Source organism: Manis pentadactyla, chromosome 1, assembly GCF_030020395.1.
Source record: "Manis pentadactyla isolate mManPen7 chromosome 1, mManPen7.hap1, whole genome shotgun sequence".
NCBI lineage: Eukaryota > Metazoa > Chordata > Mammalia > Pholidota > Manidae > Manis > Manis pentadactyla.
The window spans coordinates 203717667-203734545 of NC_080019.1; the positions used below are offsets into that span (position 1 = coordinate 203717667).

The 16879-nt window shown below is 45.7% G+C and overlaps 1 protein-coding gene and 1 long non-coding RNA gene across 3 annotated transcripts in view; both read left to right on the forward strand.

Annotated features, from left to right (window-relative positions):
• The first annotated feature begins 1463 nt into the window (after positions 1–1463).
• On the forward strand, positions 1464–11431 carry LOC130683073 (uncharacterized). Its single transcript, XR_008996716.1, has 4 exons — positions 1464–1674; positions 6533–6718; positions 7961–8045; positions 10853–11431. It is a non-coding gene; the product is annotated as an uncharacterized LOC130683073 (long non-coding RNA).
• Positions 11432–13099: 1668 nt separating this feature from the next.
• The window catches only part of RAF1 (Raf-1 proto-oncogene, serine/threonine kinase), a 78201-nt gene continuing 74421 nt past the window's right edge, over positions 13100–16879 (forward strand). Inside the window, exon 1 of one of the 2 annotated variants that reach the window (XM_036911402.2) lies at positions 13100–13492. The gene's annotated coding sequence lies outside the window, so the exon portion shown is untranslated. The remainder of the gene's footprint in view (positions 13493–16879) is intronic. The other variant, XM_036911404.2, reaches the window with a different exon arrangement.

Consider the following 16879-nt stretch of genomic DNA (forward strand, 5'->3'; position numbering starts at 1 on the left):
CTCCTGAGGGAGATGCTATTATTAGCCTCCATTCCATGAGTGAGGAAACAGAGGCACAGAGATGCTAAATAAATTACCCAAGGTCACACAGGTAGGAAGGGCAGTGACTTTAACTCAGGGGGCCTATTTTTCTCAAAATAGCCTTTGTGTTTCTGATGAAATAAAAGTCACACTCGCAGAAAATACAAAGGAAAGTTTAAAGAGGCAAGTAAAAAATGTCTCAATCTTTCATTCCCCATCCTTCCCCAGAAGTAGCATGTTGGGTTCATCTCTCAGATGCACTCAAATATGTTACACAATGAGGGATCATATCATCTGGACGTACTGAAAAGCTCCAACCATGAGAGAATGATCCAGAACTCACACTTGGGAGCTCTTCAGCCTGGGTTCAAATCTTCCCGCTCATCCTCCGCCTGCGTAACCCTGCGCAGTTTATCTGTGTCAGTTTTCCCTTCCGTAAAATGGGACCGATCGTAGCCCAGTCTTACAGAACAGGCCTTAAAATTCAGTAAGATAATACACCAGAAACACTTAGCAAGGTTCCTGGCATCAGTGAGTGTTGGATAAAAATTTAGCTATAATTATGATTATTATGGCTGATGCATGTTTTTTAGGTCACTGAGCCTCCAGCCAAAGGAAAATCCGAATTCTGCCCACGGAGAGAAGCAAAGGGTGAAGGCTGCGGTTGGACTGAGGGCTGAGGTGAGGCCCCCAGCAGGAAAGCAAAGCCTGTGGCTAGCATCTGGGGTCCTGGAGCAGTTTACAAAGTGAGGTGGCTGGGGGCCAGGATGTGGATTATGTACTGGGGGTGGCAGTACAGGCTGAAGATGCTGCTGGTGTAAAGACCAAACAGAACTAGCCCCCCACTGGGGAAGATTCTCTCCTGTCTATGGAACACAGTTGTCCCTGCCCGGAATATTCACCAGCACTGAAACTCGCCCAGCAGTCTCCTCCCTCCAAGTAAATAGGTGTTGTTATTCTAAGCAAGGCCTGTGATAAAAATACTTGCTTTGCATTAGAGGGATTTTTTTTTTAAGCCATGAAAATAGCAGGGCAGTAGGCTGTCTATTTTAGGTTGGGGCCTTTGGCTCACTTTCAAAGTCCCAGCCCAAATGAGATCTATTTAGAAACAGGTCACTGCACACTTTGCACGCGTTGATCATCCGGTAGAACAAGCCCGGATGGATGGAGCCTGTACCCGAGAGGCAGAGTTGGAGGGAGTCGGGGGCCATTGTTTATGCCTGTCTGTAAATGTGAGCCCTGGAGACTCTCCCCGGGCCTCAGAGCCCTACCCCACCCCAGAGTTCTCCCAAGGCAGGCGGAGCAGCCGGTTGGTCTCTCTCCGGGCTTTAGGAATCCTGGGTCAGGGTGGGGCTGGGTTATGGGGAATGCTCTCCACCTATCTATAAATCAGGGCAAGAGGCAGCGTGGGAGCCAGGCAGGAGCTCCCGTGCATGCTCACCATCTGCAGCGGGGCTGATTTTTCCATCTTCAGTGCACCAAAGTGTGCCTTTGGAGACAGAGAAGGACACCCTGGAAGTGATGGCCTAACATGGAGTGGAAAGCACCTGAGCAGATTTAAGTTGGAATCTTCCGCCCTTGCCCTGACTAGCTGTGTGACTTTGGGGAGGTAACTTCACCTCTCTGATCCCCTGTTGTGTTAGGGAAATGGAGGTAAGAAAGCAAACCTTGCAGTAACTATCGGGAGGATTAAGGAATTAATTTATAAGTAAATTAAGGAGGGTTAATTTATTTAAAAGTATCTAGCACCTACAGAGTGACCACCAACTCTGGAAACACAGAGGCATTTTCAGAATAACTGGTTTGTTGATTATACCAAATAAAATTTCTATATTTCCAAACTGTAGGCCTACCTGTTGGTAATAATAATTGCTAGCACTTAGATGGTAATTATGTGCCAGGCACTGTTCTAAATGCTTTACATATATCAACTCATTAATTCTTCATAATAACCCTATGAAGTAGGTCCATCATCCCCATTTTACAGTGAAGGAAATTGAGGCTTGAAAGTTAAATGACTTACTCGAGGCCACACAGCAAGTGGCTGAACCAAGAATTAACCATTACACTATAGTTAACCATTATGCTACAGTTGCTTCTTCTAATACAACTGATGTCTTAGTTTGAAGATAATGTTGATAAGATGAAAGTATTGAGGATATTATGATGGTCACTGAGTCCCAGCATTGCAAAGAATCCTAAGAGGTCACCCACTGACTGTGCTCTTGACATTCTGCCTTTTGTAGTCAAGAATACACTGACAATACTTGGGAGGGAGTTAGCAAACATTTTTTTTTACTTTGCCCAACCTGACAGGTGAGAAGTGGTATCTCAGTGCAGTTTCTCTTACGACAGTGGCTATTTTTTTTTCCTTTGACATGTTTGACTTTGTGTGCCCCTTTCTGTGAAGTGTCTGTTCATATCCTTTGACTGTTTTTCCATTGGGCACTTAGAGTTTTCATCTTGATTTCTGGAGCTCTTCATGTATCAGAGAAACCAGTCCTTTGTGAATTGAATTACAAATATTTTTTCCCAGTGTGCCACTGACCTTTGATTTTGCTTAAGGTGTTTATCACCACCCAGAAAGTTGACTTTTATATGCTTGAACTTATCAACCTTTTTTTTTACAGCTTCTGGCATTTGTATCATGCTTAGAAATGCTTCCCCTGCACTGAAAAAAAAAATTTGTTTTTTAACTTTCACTCCTTATCCTCTAGTATGCCTATGGCTTCATTTTTACATTTAAATCTTTCAGTCCTTTGGGTTTCATTTTGGTGTAATTTGCAAAGCAGGTATCAAACTTCCCCTCTTTTTTCTAGATGCTGGGAAAACCACACTTTAGGTCTCATCCTTCTAGGTGCCTGGCACTTCTGTGGTCAGCATGAGATAATTTCTGCCCAGTTCTCCTTGGTTCCAATTTTGATAGGAAAATTTGGCCTAGATTTGGTGTATTAGTTTCCAGGACTGCCATAAACAAAGTGCTGCAAACTGGGTGCCTTAAAAAAGCAGAAGTTTATTCTCTTTTGGATTGGGAGGTCAGGATAATGAAATCAAGGGGTCGCTGGGCCAAGCTCCCTTTGAGAGTCTGGGTAGAGTTAGTCCTCCCTTACCTTTCTCTTAGCTGCTGGGGGTGGGGGTGCCAGCAGTCCTTGGCTTGTAGCTTTATGGCTCTAGTGGTTGCCTCTGTTGCCTCTTGGCATACTTCCTGTGTGCCTCTGTCTTCTCCTTTTCTTATGACACCCTACCACAGAACGACCTCATCTCTGCTTGACTAGATCTGCAGGCTCTATTTCCAAATAGAAGGTTCTGCAGGTTAAGACTTCAACATGTCTTTGGTTGTGGTGGTGGAAACAAAAGTCAACCCACAGCATTTAATTCCTCAAAATTACCTAATCTCCAGAAGGACAGCTTTAAAAAAGTTACAAAATAAATCATAAAAAAAAAACATCAAACTACAGATGAAACGCTGTGGCTGAATGACCATAACAATAACTATAACTACAAAATCACTAGAAATAAATGAAACAGCTTCCAAATAACCAGGCAAGCAAAAAGACCAAACATTTGCCATCGATATATAAGAAGTTAATTTCTTTATCATAAAGAATAATTAACAGATATTGATAAGAAAAAATACCTCCTGTACTCCAATAGTCAAAGGTCATGAACAGGCTAAGTCAGGAAATAGGGAACAGGTATGTGGGAAAATATTCAACTGCATACTTAATCAAAGCAATACAACTTAAAGCAGTGATAAAGTACTTTTTTTTTTCTCTAGTAACCAACAGAAAAAAAATATAATCTTTTGTGTTGGCTAAGGGACAGTGAAACCTGCAGTCTCGTATGCCACTGGTACCCTCTTGGAAAACAAGTTGGCAACGTAGATCGAGGGCCATGAAAATGTTTATTACAGTTGACCTGGTGACTCCCCTTCTGGGACTTCTTCAGAGAAATAATCTGAAGCATGGAACCTATTTGAAAAGAGACATTTATTAGATCTCTGCTGCATGCCAAGGTCTTTACATATCTTAGCTCATTTAATATTCTCGATAACCCCATGAGGTCCATATTCTTTTCTCTAATTTGCCAGAAGGAAACCAAGGCCCTGTGAGGTTAGGGCCCCTGTCCAAGGTCACACAGCTCTTCAAGGAGAGCCGGCCTTTGATCTGAGGTGATCTGGTTCTAAAGCCATGGGCTCTCAGCTCGCATGGCTGCTCGGGAGGTGGAGCACCCTGAGCCCATGATTTAGGCCAGCTCGCATACCTGCAGGAGGAGGGCTCTAAGATTTCTCTAAGCTGAGCGGTTGTGAATTTATTTATTTGTTGCTGTAAGCAATAGAGAAATGAATAAGAACTGTGCAGAAAATTTTGGACACAGTTCATTTCCCCCCTTCAGCTTTGGGCCTTTCAGCCAAGATTAATCTTTGTCTTGGATTTTCATTTTGGGTATATTGGTGTTTTCTTAATTAAGATTAGCTACTGACTATTTATTTATTGAGTTTGAGTGCCTATTTATTTACTGAACACATATATTGTAATGATTGAAAGTGCAGGGTCTAGATATGTGAGCTCCTTATAGTACTATTACAAATTTTCTCTTTGAAATTACATAAAAATAAGTAGTTTTATTTGTTTTTTGTTTCTCAAATGAAGGGGAAGGGGTGGAGTTGCACTGCTTGAATTGGTTCCAGGGCTTGCCTGCTGTTAGCTGTGTGACCTTGCCTCAGTTTCCCCATCTGTAAGGTGGATGATAATGGTACCTAGAGTCATTCAGTCATTGTTCTACCTTGGAGTTATTTGGCTTCTGAAACTGTTTCTAAAAGAAAACGTTGACTCTTCTGATAATTTGGGCAGAATATCAACTTTACTAGAAGGAACCTGAGGAACATAAAACCAAAGTTGCCCAGAACCGTAACAAGGAAATGAACAAAGAGAAAACAATCTCCAGAATTTTATTTGTGCCAGTCATACCTGTAGCTGAGCAAAGGGCTGCACAGACAGGCCCAGCTTCTTTTTATCTGGTGTCAAGAGCTTCTAGCTAAGACTGACCTCTAAGTTTTTCCCCTCTAGAGAGGTAGGTGAAGGGGTACAAATTTAAGCTAATACCAGGGGATCCCAATCACCACTCACCAAACAAACAGAGCTCTTCAGTTCTCATCTATTCAAGGTTACAGGGCCAATGCTGACTTGTAAAGATGCAAATATTGCTAATAATAATAAGTGTCCAAATTCTCACAACGCACTGAACTTAGTCTGGTGAAGGTAACCAGCTGGCCTCTCCAGTCCCAGCCTTGAGCTTCACATGCTGGGGGGGCTGGGGGGGGGTGAAGCGGGCCCTCTTGTGAGCACAGAGGGGCAGAAGGAAAGCTGAGATTCTCTGGGTAGCCCTCTCCCTTGGTGGTCCCTGGGGCCTGGAAAACTCCAGTTCAAAGACGCTCTGTCTCTGGAAGTGTGCACATAGCCCTCCAGTCATTCTCATGTCCTAGAGGATCTCTCTGCAGAAGCAAAGAAACAACCTTAACTGAATGTCAATATTTCCAGAGAGGAAATTGCCAGAGCATCTATTAGGACTCTGTTACAAGTGATGGAAAAACGAATCCAACGGTTTTAAGTGCCAAAAAAGGGAATGTAGTGCCTGGAACTGAAAAACCCGGCTCTGGCTGATTGCAGGGCTGGCTGATTTCAGTGCTCACTGGTTGTTAGCAGGACCCTACGGGACTCCGGGCTCACTCTCACTCTGTAAAGTTAGCTCAGGCAACCCAGCCGTCCCTCCCACCAAGGCTAACACCCACGGGAGAACTCAGAATATCTATTTGTGAGCTTCCTCAAAACACCTGAGGTTCCAGGCTGAGAAAGACAAATACTTGATTTGATTTCACTTATTTGTGGAATATTAAAACAAAGCAAAACAGAAGGAACAAAACAGCATTAGACTCACAGACACTCAGAAGTGACTCGTAGTTACCAAGGGGGAAGGGAGCCTGTGGGTGAGGGGAGGCGGAGGGGGATTGCTGCACCACAGTGATGTACATTTGATAAAATTAAAAAAAAAATCCTGAAGTTCACTTTAATTGGATCTGGTTGGGTCATGTGTCCATCCCTGAACCAATTATAGTGACCAGAAGCATGTGCCACTCTGATTGGCCAGACCTGAGTCACGTGCTCTGCAACACCCAGCCCTGTAGAGACCATCATGTTTGAATTCCTTGCATGTGGTTGTACTTCATTTGTTCCCCCCATCCTGCCCCCCTCCAACTCTCCCACTGCACAATGAGCCACCCAGCCCAACCCAGGACAGGAACCGTCATGCTGCACATCCCTACATCTCCACTGGAAGCGATGTTAAGTGAGCCATAAAAGACCACACACTCTTTGCTGCACTGTTGGATGGCACTCGGAGCTGCTACGTAGGAATGCTGACTACCCAGAGGCTGTCTGTGCTGGCAAGGCCAGGTGGAAGTGTTCTGGCAGACAGTCCCAGCTAATTGTCCTCCCCTCCCCTCTCCTTCCAGCTATCTCCACAGAGGTACCAGACATAGGCATGAAGAAACCCTCTTGGAAGTGGACCTTCCAGCCCCAGCTGGTCCAGCCCCCAGTCATTCAGTTCAGCTCCAGCCACTGGAGTTCTTCCATCCCCAGACACTGTGGGGCAAGCCATCCCGTCTAGGCCCTGTCTGCCTTCCTGACCCACAGGATTTGTGAGTATAATGAAATGGTTGCTGTCTTACAACCCTAAGTTAAGAGTGGCTTCTTGAACAATGGGCAACTGGAACCATAGAGTACCACAGACAGTGTGGTCAGCTGACGAATCTCCAAGTTAAATTTTTTGCATGAGTGATTTCTTTTATTCTTGCCCATGTAGCTTTATAACTTTGGGGAGAACTGGCAAGTTTTGAGATGCTTCCAGGGCCATTTGGCCCTCCTGGCCTCTCTCCAAGGTCTACATAATTTGTGGGGCCCAGTGCAAAATGAAAAGGTGGTGCCCCTTGTTCATAAAGCAGACAAGAGTACCAGGGAAAGTACTAACATGTAGAACTTTCTCCTTTTTCTCTCTCAATCTGTCATGGTGTTGTATATTTGCTATTTAACGTTGGGCTCCCTGGGAGAGGGGAATGCTCACAGGGCCAGTGTAGACCCCTGATAGGATCCATGTGTGCCTGCTGGCTGCTGGTGTCCCTCTCTGGGCTGGCTGCCAGACATATGCTGGGCCTGGCCTGGGGGCAGGAAAGGCAGTCTCCCCTTCCCATTGGTTCACCATCCCAATTCATAGTGGACGGTGGCCTCAAAGGATCGCAACCTCTGTGCCAGGCTGTGCTCAGTACTGGGACGAAGGGTGAGAGGCCTGCCAAACATGCAGTGGTAGTGCCACACACATACGTCAGGATCATGCCCTCTCTTTTGCCTGTGCCTAGACCTCCCCAGGGCCAGAGGACAGCAAAGGTTGCTGGGTAGGAGTGGGGACAGTGAGGCTGGGCAGGACCTCTCTCAGGGTGGGGGTGGAGGAGGGAAGAGTCCCAGATGAAGGAGCCCAGGTGGCGGGGAACCCTGGGAGGCAGGAGGCACAGGAGCTGCTTTTGCCAGGTTTGCTGGGTTCTGCAGGCCTGCAAGGAGAGCAGTGCCGTTCCTGGGACATGAGGAGCCGGCCAGTGACAGAGGAGAGAATTTCAACAGGAAGGGCATGCCCTTTACCAAATATCGTAAAGGGCACTGAGGCCCGGCTTGGGAAACCCTCGTGGAGGGATGTATTGGTGAGAAGGAGAGGATTCCGGGGTGGCTGTGGAAGGCAGACTGGCTTAATGTGGGGAGGGATCAGAAAATTGAGCCTGAGTCTAGGCCATTTTTGGATACATCTCGCCCTAAAGGGAAGAAAGAATTAGGGTGGTAACTGGGAGGGGGAAAGCGACATTTAAAAGAAAGGCCTGTTTTTTTTCTTCTTCAAGGCTTGGCAGACTTGGCCCTAAGCGCACCTACTGTGTGCCAGGGCTGGGGCCTTCTGGCTTCATTTCCACCAGACAGCCCCGGAAGGTAAGAGCTCCTCCTCCTCCATCACCGCTGGGGGAGGCCAGGAATCCCAGCAGTGCGGGCAGGGCTGGGATTTGATCTCCTATTTGGCTGGCTTTGGACCCCATGCTGACTCCTCTGTGCAGAGGAAAGAGGAAGGGTTGGGTTTATTAAGGTGAAAATAAAGCTGTGTTTTCAGCAGCTGCTTAAGTAGAATTTGGTGGAAAGCAGGCAGTGATCAGGGACTCCGGCTTCTGTCGGAGGCTTGTCTTCAGTCCAGAGGTGTGGCCTGGGGCTGGCAGGAAGCAGGTGGAGGTGAGCCGGGCAGCCAGGGGAGCCAGGTGACAGAGGGCATTGCCTGAGGCCCAGCCCTTAGAGTCCAGGACGATTAGAGTTCTGGGGAGGGTCACAGAGTCTTTGGGGCTGTGTGTACATGAACAACAGAGAACATGGCAGGGCCCTGGACACACTGTTGACCCCATTCCCTCTCTTATTCCCCCATTCCCAATCTCCATTTCCAGTGTGGACCATTTCATTTGACTTCTAGGATTGTTTTTTTTTTTTTAACTAAATTTTTGAGTGGGTAACATACTCACATGGTTTGACAATTAAAAATCATAAAAAGGTTAAGAAAAAAATAAAGGAATGAAAATAAGATAAAAAATTAAAAAGTAAAGGTAAAAAGAGAAAACAAAAGAGACAAATGAGAAAAAAAAAGAAAAATTATAAAAAGGTAGGCACTATTTTTCCCCTCCTGTACTGCATCTACCCAGCTCCCACCCTTCCCCTCACTGTGATCGCTGTTAATAACGTTTTGTATGTCCTTCAGACTTAATTTAAGTAAATGTTTGCCTTCCTTCTCACAAAAAGGAACACACTGTTTTGTCCCTTGGTTCTTTTTTTCCCCCCTTTCACTCAACACTGTCTCTTGGATGTCTTTCCGAATCACCTCACAGAGTTCATCATTCTTGTTCACAGCTGCATGACATTTCTTTGTTGGGATTCCAAGCAATTACAGCAAGGGCCAACCTGGTACATACATCACTTCACACGTTTACAACTGTATCTGTAGGATACATTTCCAGAAGGAGACTTTCCAGAGCAAAAGCTATGCACATTTATAGTTTTGATATTGCCAAACTGACTTCCCTAGAGGTTGTGCCCATTTGTACACCCCAAGTAATTTATGAGAGAGCCCAGGTCTTAATTTTTAACTCTTTTCCAAGATGACTGCATGAGGCTTTCCTGCGTGACACCCCAGTGCATATTGTTACCGTGGTTGACACCCAGGAGTAGCTGGCCCCTCGGCTCCCACCCTCATTACAGACGGCTCCATTATAGCTGGAGGCAGAGGGATCCTGGGCCAGCCATCCTCAGTCCCTCCAGACCTCCCCTTCACCATTCTCTCCCTGCTCTCTGCCTCGGGAGGCAGTCTCCAACCCTGGCAGAACGGCCTGCAGTTTCCCACACAGATGCTAAGTCACACCCCTATGCCTATGCCCGTGTTGTTCCCACCTCCTGCCCTGCCTTTCCACCCTTCTCAGTCTGGAAAATTCTGACTCCTCCTTTAAGACTCAGCTTAAATGTTGCCTCTGCAGAGGACTCCCTGACCCTCCCTGGCAGAACCGGTCACTACCTCCTTCCTCTGGGTTCCCTCCCACACAACTACGGATTGTTCACCATTAGAGCAGAGCACAGTTGGATCACCCAGTGGGGGACTGTTTGTTTACATGGCTCTGTCTCTCCCAGCACCCAGCCCAGGCCAGGCCCACACTTCAAACTCCTCTGAGACTAAAATTAAACTTGCTGGAGAGGAAGGATGGCATGGAAAGGCCCTGGGTGTGGGAGTTGGACTGGGTATGACTCCATCCTTTGTCCTCTTCCCACCTCGCCAGCCTTATCTCCTCCGTTTGGTTCTCTATGCTCTGATCACACTCATCTGAACTCCTTTCCCACTTTATGGCCCTAAACGTACCCTTCCAACTGCCCTTCCCTTGGCTCTTTCTTATCCTTCAGTGCCTAGCTTAACTACCAGTCCCCAAGAGAGGCCTTCCTTGGCTACAGTCTAAAGACACAGGCGTCCCATGCTATCATTCTCCAGTCTCCATCTACCGCAAACCTAATTCTCATGCTGATTTATTGGTGTACTAGTTTGCTGCTTGACTCCCCCCGTCGCCCTTTGAAGTCCTGGAGGGCAGGGACCTTGGCTTGTCCATGGCAGTGGGTCCAGGGCTAACCCAGGGTGGGTGGCACATATTAGGCACAGCAGATACCTTTATCAGCTGAATGAGAACTGCACAAACAGATTCAAATCCCTGCTTCCCCACCTCCCAGCTATGTCCTTGGATTGATTACCCTCTCTGAAAGGTTCCTCATTTGAAGACCAGTCCTTTCAGGTTGTGATGTGTATTGGAGATTGTACAAAACACCTGATATGTGAAGAGGCTCCCGAAATGGCAACTATCCTTTATTAAGTTTTTCCTTCTTAAAAATGCACCCTTTTTGCCAGGCTCAAAGACCTTACTGTCCCATCTTTCCAAAGAAATTTTTACTGAGGTATAACATGTATAGAAAAGCACACACACCAATTTTTACACACACACACACACACCATGTAACCACCTCCCCAATAAAGAAGTAGAACATTCTAACACCCAGGAAATTTTCCATGTTAGCCTCCCCCCATCTCCTTCTTGTACCAATGACACCTCCTGTTCTTTCCCTCCTGTGTTTGATCTGAAATCATGGCATGTCCATTTTTCCTTCACACTTTCTGACTCATTCCTCTCCCCATTCCTCTTCTGAGACCTTTCCTTTCCTAATAACTCCAGCTCTTCTGACTTCTACCAAACCAGAGGTCTTAAAAGGAGAGGACATGCAACCAGCGGAGTGTGAGATGATTCCTGCAATTCTACTCCTAGTTTTATGTCCAAAAAAACTGAAAATAGGTACTCTGGTGAGTACATGCACAGGCATGCTCATGTAAGTGCTGTTCACAATAGCCTAAAGATGGAATCAGCCCAAATGTCCATCAGTGAACAAACAGACAAACTGTGGGATGCACATACAATGGAACATTATTCAGTCACAAAAGGAATGAAGTACTGATACACGCTGCCATACGGATGAATCTTGAAAACAGTACGCTAAGCCAAAGAAGCCAGACAGAAGAGGTAATATATTGTATGATTCCATTTATATGAAATATCCAGAGAAGAGAAAGCCTTAGCAATAGGATGCATATGTGTGGCTGTCAGGGGCTGGGTGGAGATGGGATGGGGAGGAACTGTTTAATGGATAAACAGTTTTACTTTGGAATGATGGAAAAATTTTGGAACTAGAAATGGTGGTTACACAACATTCTGAATGCAGTAAATGCCACTGAATTGTCCATATTAAAACAGTTACCGTCATGTTATGTGAATCTCACTTTGATAAATTACTTTTGAAAAAATAAAGTAGCCACGCTCATTGGTTGGCTAAGGGGTTTCAATGAACATAGGTATCTTAAGCCTTCTAAGCCATGATGGGCTGGGCAAATACCAGCTGGGGGCGACTGAGGGCAGGAACGGCCCCAGGCTCAGTGTGTTTTTGCTGCTCTAAGTAGTAATGATGTGATGTTAAGAGATAGCTATAATGATTACAGCTAACATTTCTGTTTAATATGAGCCAGGCACTGTTCCACCTGCTTTACTTCTTAAACTCACCAAATCCTTACAACCCAAAGAGGTGGGTTCTGTTATACTTTCATTACAGGCGAGGAAACCAGGGAACTGAGGTTTAAGTCACAGATGAGGAAGTGTCAGAGTCCAAATTTAAACCTAGACAGTCAGGCTCCAGATAGTTAAGTCTCAACCCTCAGGCACTGTGCTAAGTGCTTTCCATGTTTTAGCTCATTTAATCCCTTGAGGTAGGTGTCATTATTCCTATTAAAAAAAAATAAAACAAAACAAAAAAACAACCCCCCATGGTCCTTCCCCTGCCCTTTTCATGTTGGTCCACAAACTCCTGTCATTATCACCTCATCTTGCTTCATTTTTCTTTATATTGCACATATGACTACCTGAATTTATTATTTATACTTTCTTTTGGTTTCTCATCACTGAAAGGCAGGGCTTCTGATTATTGATTTCCCAATATCCAGAACAATGTGTGGTACATAATAGGTTCCAGATAAGAATTTAAATAAATGAATGTTGCACGTGTACTGGGTAGTTTTGCGTGCCTGTGTCTGAATAAGTAAGATCATACCTTGCACCATGCTATTTCTTTAAAAAATGTAGTCTTGAATTAAAAAAAAAAATCAGTACATAAATCTAGTTCGTTCTTTTCAACAGATGGATAATATCCCATACTGTAGATGTAGGACCCCGTTCATTTAACCAGTTTCCCATTTGATTAATCCATGTTTTCCTTAGGGTATCTCTGATGCAAATAATCTATCAATAAACAACTTAGCACATGCCTTTTTGAGCATATTTGCACATTTCCTAGAATTAGTACCTAGAAATGGAATTGCTCTAAGGGTATATACATTAAAAATGTAATGCCAAATTGCTCTCCCGGTATCCAGTCCTGGAGCGCTGAATGAGGTACCCTTGGACCAGACTGGACATGATTAGTCTTTTTAACTTTTAGCCAATCTGATGGGGGAAAAGAACCCCCAATTTACAGATCAAGAAACCGAGGCTCAGAAAAGTTCAGGGACTTTCCTACATAACCGGTAGGTGGTGGAGTCAAGATAAGACCTCCGATGTGCCTCCTCTACCGAGAGGGCGCGCCCAAACTGGACACTGTCTTTTATGCTGTGTGCCCTGCGGTACGTCTGGTTATCTCTGAGCCTTGTGATGCGGGCAAGCTACCCTTCCAGCCCCCTCTAGGCTCAGACCCCAAACTCCAGCCCTTCCAGACTGCCGATGCCCATCCCGGGTGCCGGCCAATTTCGACCCTGCAGCCTCCAGAGCTCCGAAATGGCGACCCGGGAGACGACCAGGCCACGCCCCCGGGAGGCGGGGCCTAAGCTCAGGCCAGAGCGGTGGATGCCCGATCCTAGTTTGAAGTCGGCCAGGCGGGCGCGCGCAGCAGCAGAGGGCCCGTGGCGCCGCAGGTCGGGAGGAGGAGAACCGAGTAGCGGGCTCGCTAGCCGGGGCCGCCCGAGAGTCTCTTCATCTCGGGTGCTGGGGCCGCCATCTTAGATGGCGGGAGTAAGGCGAGAAGGAGCTTGAGACGGCTAGGCTTCCCTGCTGCTCTCCTTGGGCCCGGAAGAGGGCCAGCCGTCCGGGCTTTGGGGCGTGTGCCCTGAGGCGCGGAGCGCGAGTGCGACGATGCGGGGGCTGCCCGGGGCCCTGTCCCCTGGGCTGGGGACGCGCTGAATGTGACCGCCTCCCGCTCCCTCACCCGCCGCGGGGAGGAGGAGCGGACCAGACGCCGCCGCCCGACGACGGGACACAGAGGCGGCCCAGCTCCCTCAGGTAGGCAGCAGGGCCGGGTCGGGCCCTGGGTGCTGGCGGAGCCGGGCTTCCCGGCGGCCCCGCCTGCGAGGCGCTGACGGAGCGACCCTGCGGCCGCGGGGCGGAGGGCCGGGCGAGGCCGCTGTCACCCCGGTGGCGCTGGGCGGGTGGGGGCCCTGGGGGCCCGTGTCATGGCCGGCGAGCCGAGTTCCCACATCCCCGCTCGCATTTCCTTGTGTTTCGGGTAACGTGCCAGCGCCACCCCTGTACTCGGTGCACATTCTTCGTATTTTGGCCAAGGGAAAATCCGCCCAGAGCTGCCCCGTATCTGTGTTGTCACTCAGATGGGCCAATTCCTTTTGTTTCTGGCCGCGGAGTGGGGGACCCGGGCTCGCATCTTCTCTCAGGGTCCGTCACTCAAGTGACACTCTTTAGGGAGGACGAGAGCAATAGGGAACGAGTTGGTTAAATGGGTCAGTGCCCCACCACAAAGGAATAGGGGCCTCGCCTTGGGTTTCGGGACTCTGTGGGTTACTAATGAAAGGTTTGGGATACGTATACTGAGGTTTGCCCTTGGGATGCTTTGGAATGAAGATTCAGGGTTGTCTTTTGTGTGAGTGAGAGCCGCCAGGACGCTTCAGTTCTGCAGCTGCAGAGGCTCTGCAGAGCTACTCGATGCCCGGAGAGAAGAGTTTGGACTTCATGAGAGGAGAGGCGGCTGTGTTCATTCATTGTTCTCTTTCCAAGGCTCTGGGTGTGCCCTCTGGTATTCATGCTCTGGTGGGAAGAGAGATAAGGATTTCCTATGTCTGGGTTCCAGACTTGTGACTGGGTTCCAGAGGGCCACTTAGTCTTAAGTAGGGAATGAATCCGGCGCACGCACGGTCGTTGAGTATTTCTCCCTGCCCTGCGTTCTGTGGGCTGAGTGGGGCGAGCCTGGCCTCAGTTCGCTCCCAAGGCGTGAAAACAATGCGCTGTGATAAGGGTGGGCTCCCCAAGTGTTGGGGGAGTTTGGAAACCCTAGTTTTGCCTGGGAGGAGTGAGGAACTTTGTACGCTGGACGGGGCTTCTGCGCCGAGTTTTGAACTGATTAAGTGCCACCAGGTGAAGAGGTGGAAGAGCATTCTAAGCTGAAGGAACAACAGCTGGTTACCGAAGCTTAGAGACATGCTGGAGTTGGGATGAGTTTGGGGAGCAGCAAATAGTTTGGGGTGCAGGAAGGATGTGGTGAGAGATGAGGGTCTGAAAGAAAAGATGGCTGGGTTGTCAAAGATCTTCGGAGATAGTAAGCTAATTGATTTATTTGGGTTATTTAAAATGAGTTGCTAATTTTTTTTTCTTGCTGATAACTAACTTTCCCCCATCTCTTGATGATATTGAAGCTGATAGTAATTGAAAAGATTTGCTTTGTTAAACCCAGTTAAGAACATTTTTGATAAGTACTTTATGTGAAATGTTTTATGTTTATTACACAATGGTGAGTGAACTGAACTCATATTCCTAGGAGTTCTTGCAAAAGATTCTCCTAAAGTTATATGTGCTCACAAAAATGTTGACTTTATAAATGTAGCACATTTTACTAAAACTGCATTTTAAATGGCTGTTGACAGTAGGAGCCGCGCTCTCTAGTCCTTTAGAAATTGGCCGATTGTATAAAACAGCTGAGAAAGTGTAGAATGCAAGTGAATAGTTTTAGTTTGGCAAATGTGTTTTGTATAGTAAACTGTTTGGATTCATTCCTGGTTTCCAATTCTGTTAAAAAGTCTTAGCTCTGTGAATATGATTTCCCCCAAATAGCTGTATCGTTGTGTTTAATACCTATGTTAAAGCGATTATTACGATACTAACAGATTGGAGCTCAGCGGTTCCTAAATCTTCCTGGGTTGAGATGATTATATACCATTCAAGAACATTAAGCTTCTTTTGGCTTGTTTTCCTCCCTTATCATTTCAAGGGCTAAGCTGTTTGAAATGCAACAGAAACATTTGGCCCAGCCGAACACAGGATACTTGGGAAAATAAACCTATGACTGTTGCTGTTGTAGAAGCTCATCTTTTAGGTATATGGTGTTTGTGACTATAAGTTGTAGTGGAATTACTTGGCGTTTTTTAACTCTTGTCAATAGTTGAAAAATGCATATACCTTCAGGATAAAAGTATTTTGTGATAGAAGATAGAAGGCTTTAGTGAAATAGATTAGCGCATATTTGATGGGATTCGGTTTATCAGAAGAACATGGTGAGAAGCAGATTAAGCTGGTCATTTAGGTGAAGAGCATCCAAAAGATGAAATGGAGAGTGGTTAAACATCAAGTATTCTTTAACAACTGCTCTAAAAACAGTTGCTTTTAGTGTAAAACATGCCATTTGTGAAATCCAAAGTAGGTGGCTTGTCCTGAAGATTGAACAACTTCTTGGAAGTTAAATTAGACTTTTCCAGAAGCACTAGATTACTTATTAAATGGAAGATGTAATTAGGAACTTCGAACTACTATTTCAAGTAGCTTAGTAGTAGTAGATGTATGATTCTACTACATTTTAATTTTAGATAAAACTTTGTAGTCACCTCTAAACATAGAAAAATGTTACAGGAGGGACATTTTGTGTGCACATTAGGAACATAATAGGCCATGCATAATAACCTTAGTTCTTGGGAGGAGCTTGTGAGCCAAACAGCATGCCTTAATGTTGACTTGCAGAAGAGAATTTTAATATTGCCTTTCAAAGGCAGTGGACTGATGTGACAGTGGGGGGTTATGGAACGGTGAAATCAAGCTTGAAAAGGTTTTTTGTTTTTTGTGCAGATTGTGGAAGATGGTTCTTAAAAACAAATGACTAGTTGGAAAACTCACCTGGACCAAATTAATTGGAAAATCAAGGAACACTGGGTTCATTTAGGATGAGGTTGTGTAGAATTTAGGTTATATTATTTTGTGTGTATTTATGAATGTGTATGGATGAATAAAAACTGTTAAATCTAGGCTCAAAATGTAATACTAGGTATTTATGTTACAATTCAGTTAATGTATTTCTGGTACAGGGATAGACTATCTTGCCTATAATCCTGGTGATAGTAAATGGCTGGGTATTTTATTTTTGTCTTAAAGCTGTGAGTAAAAATTCCTTAATTACATATTAAAATTTTCATCTTTAATTTTACAGTGATTGAATCATTCTGTTTTGCCATTTCTCCCAGAATACTTGTGTAGCTTTCACTGATTTTAGTAGTTAACTTCAGATCTGTTAGCCTTTTTTCTAAAATTACTGGGAGAATCTCAGTTTAGCCAAAGAAAATGTCAAGTGGGTGTTGTTTCTTTGTTACTGGTTTTGGCCCAGACTATCTGAAATTTCCTTGGCAAATCACTCACAAAGTGTGTTAATTGCTTCACATTCCAATCAGTGTACATAGT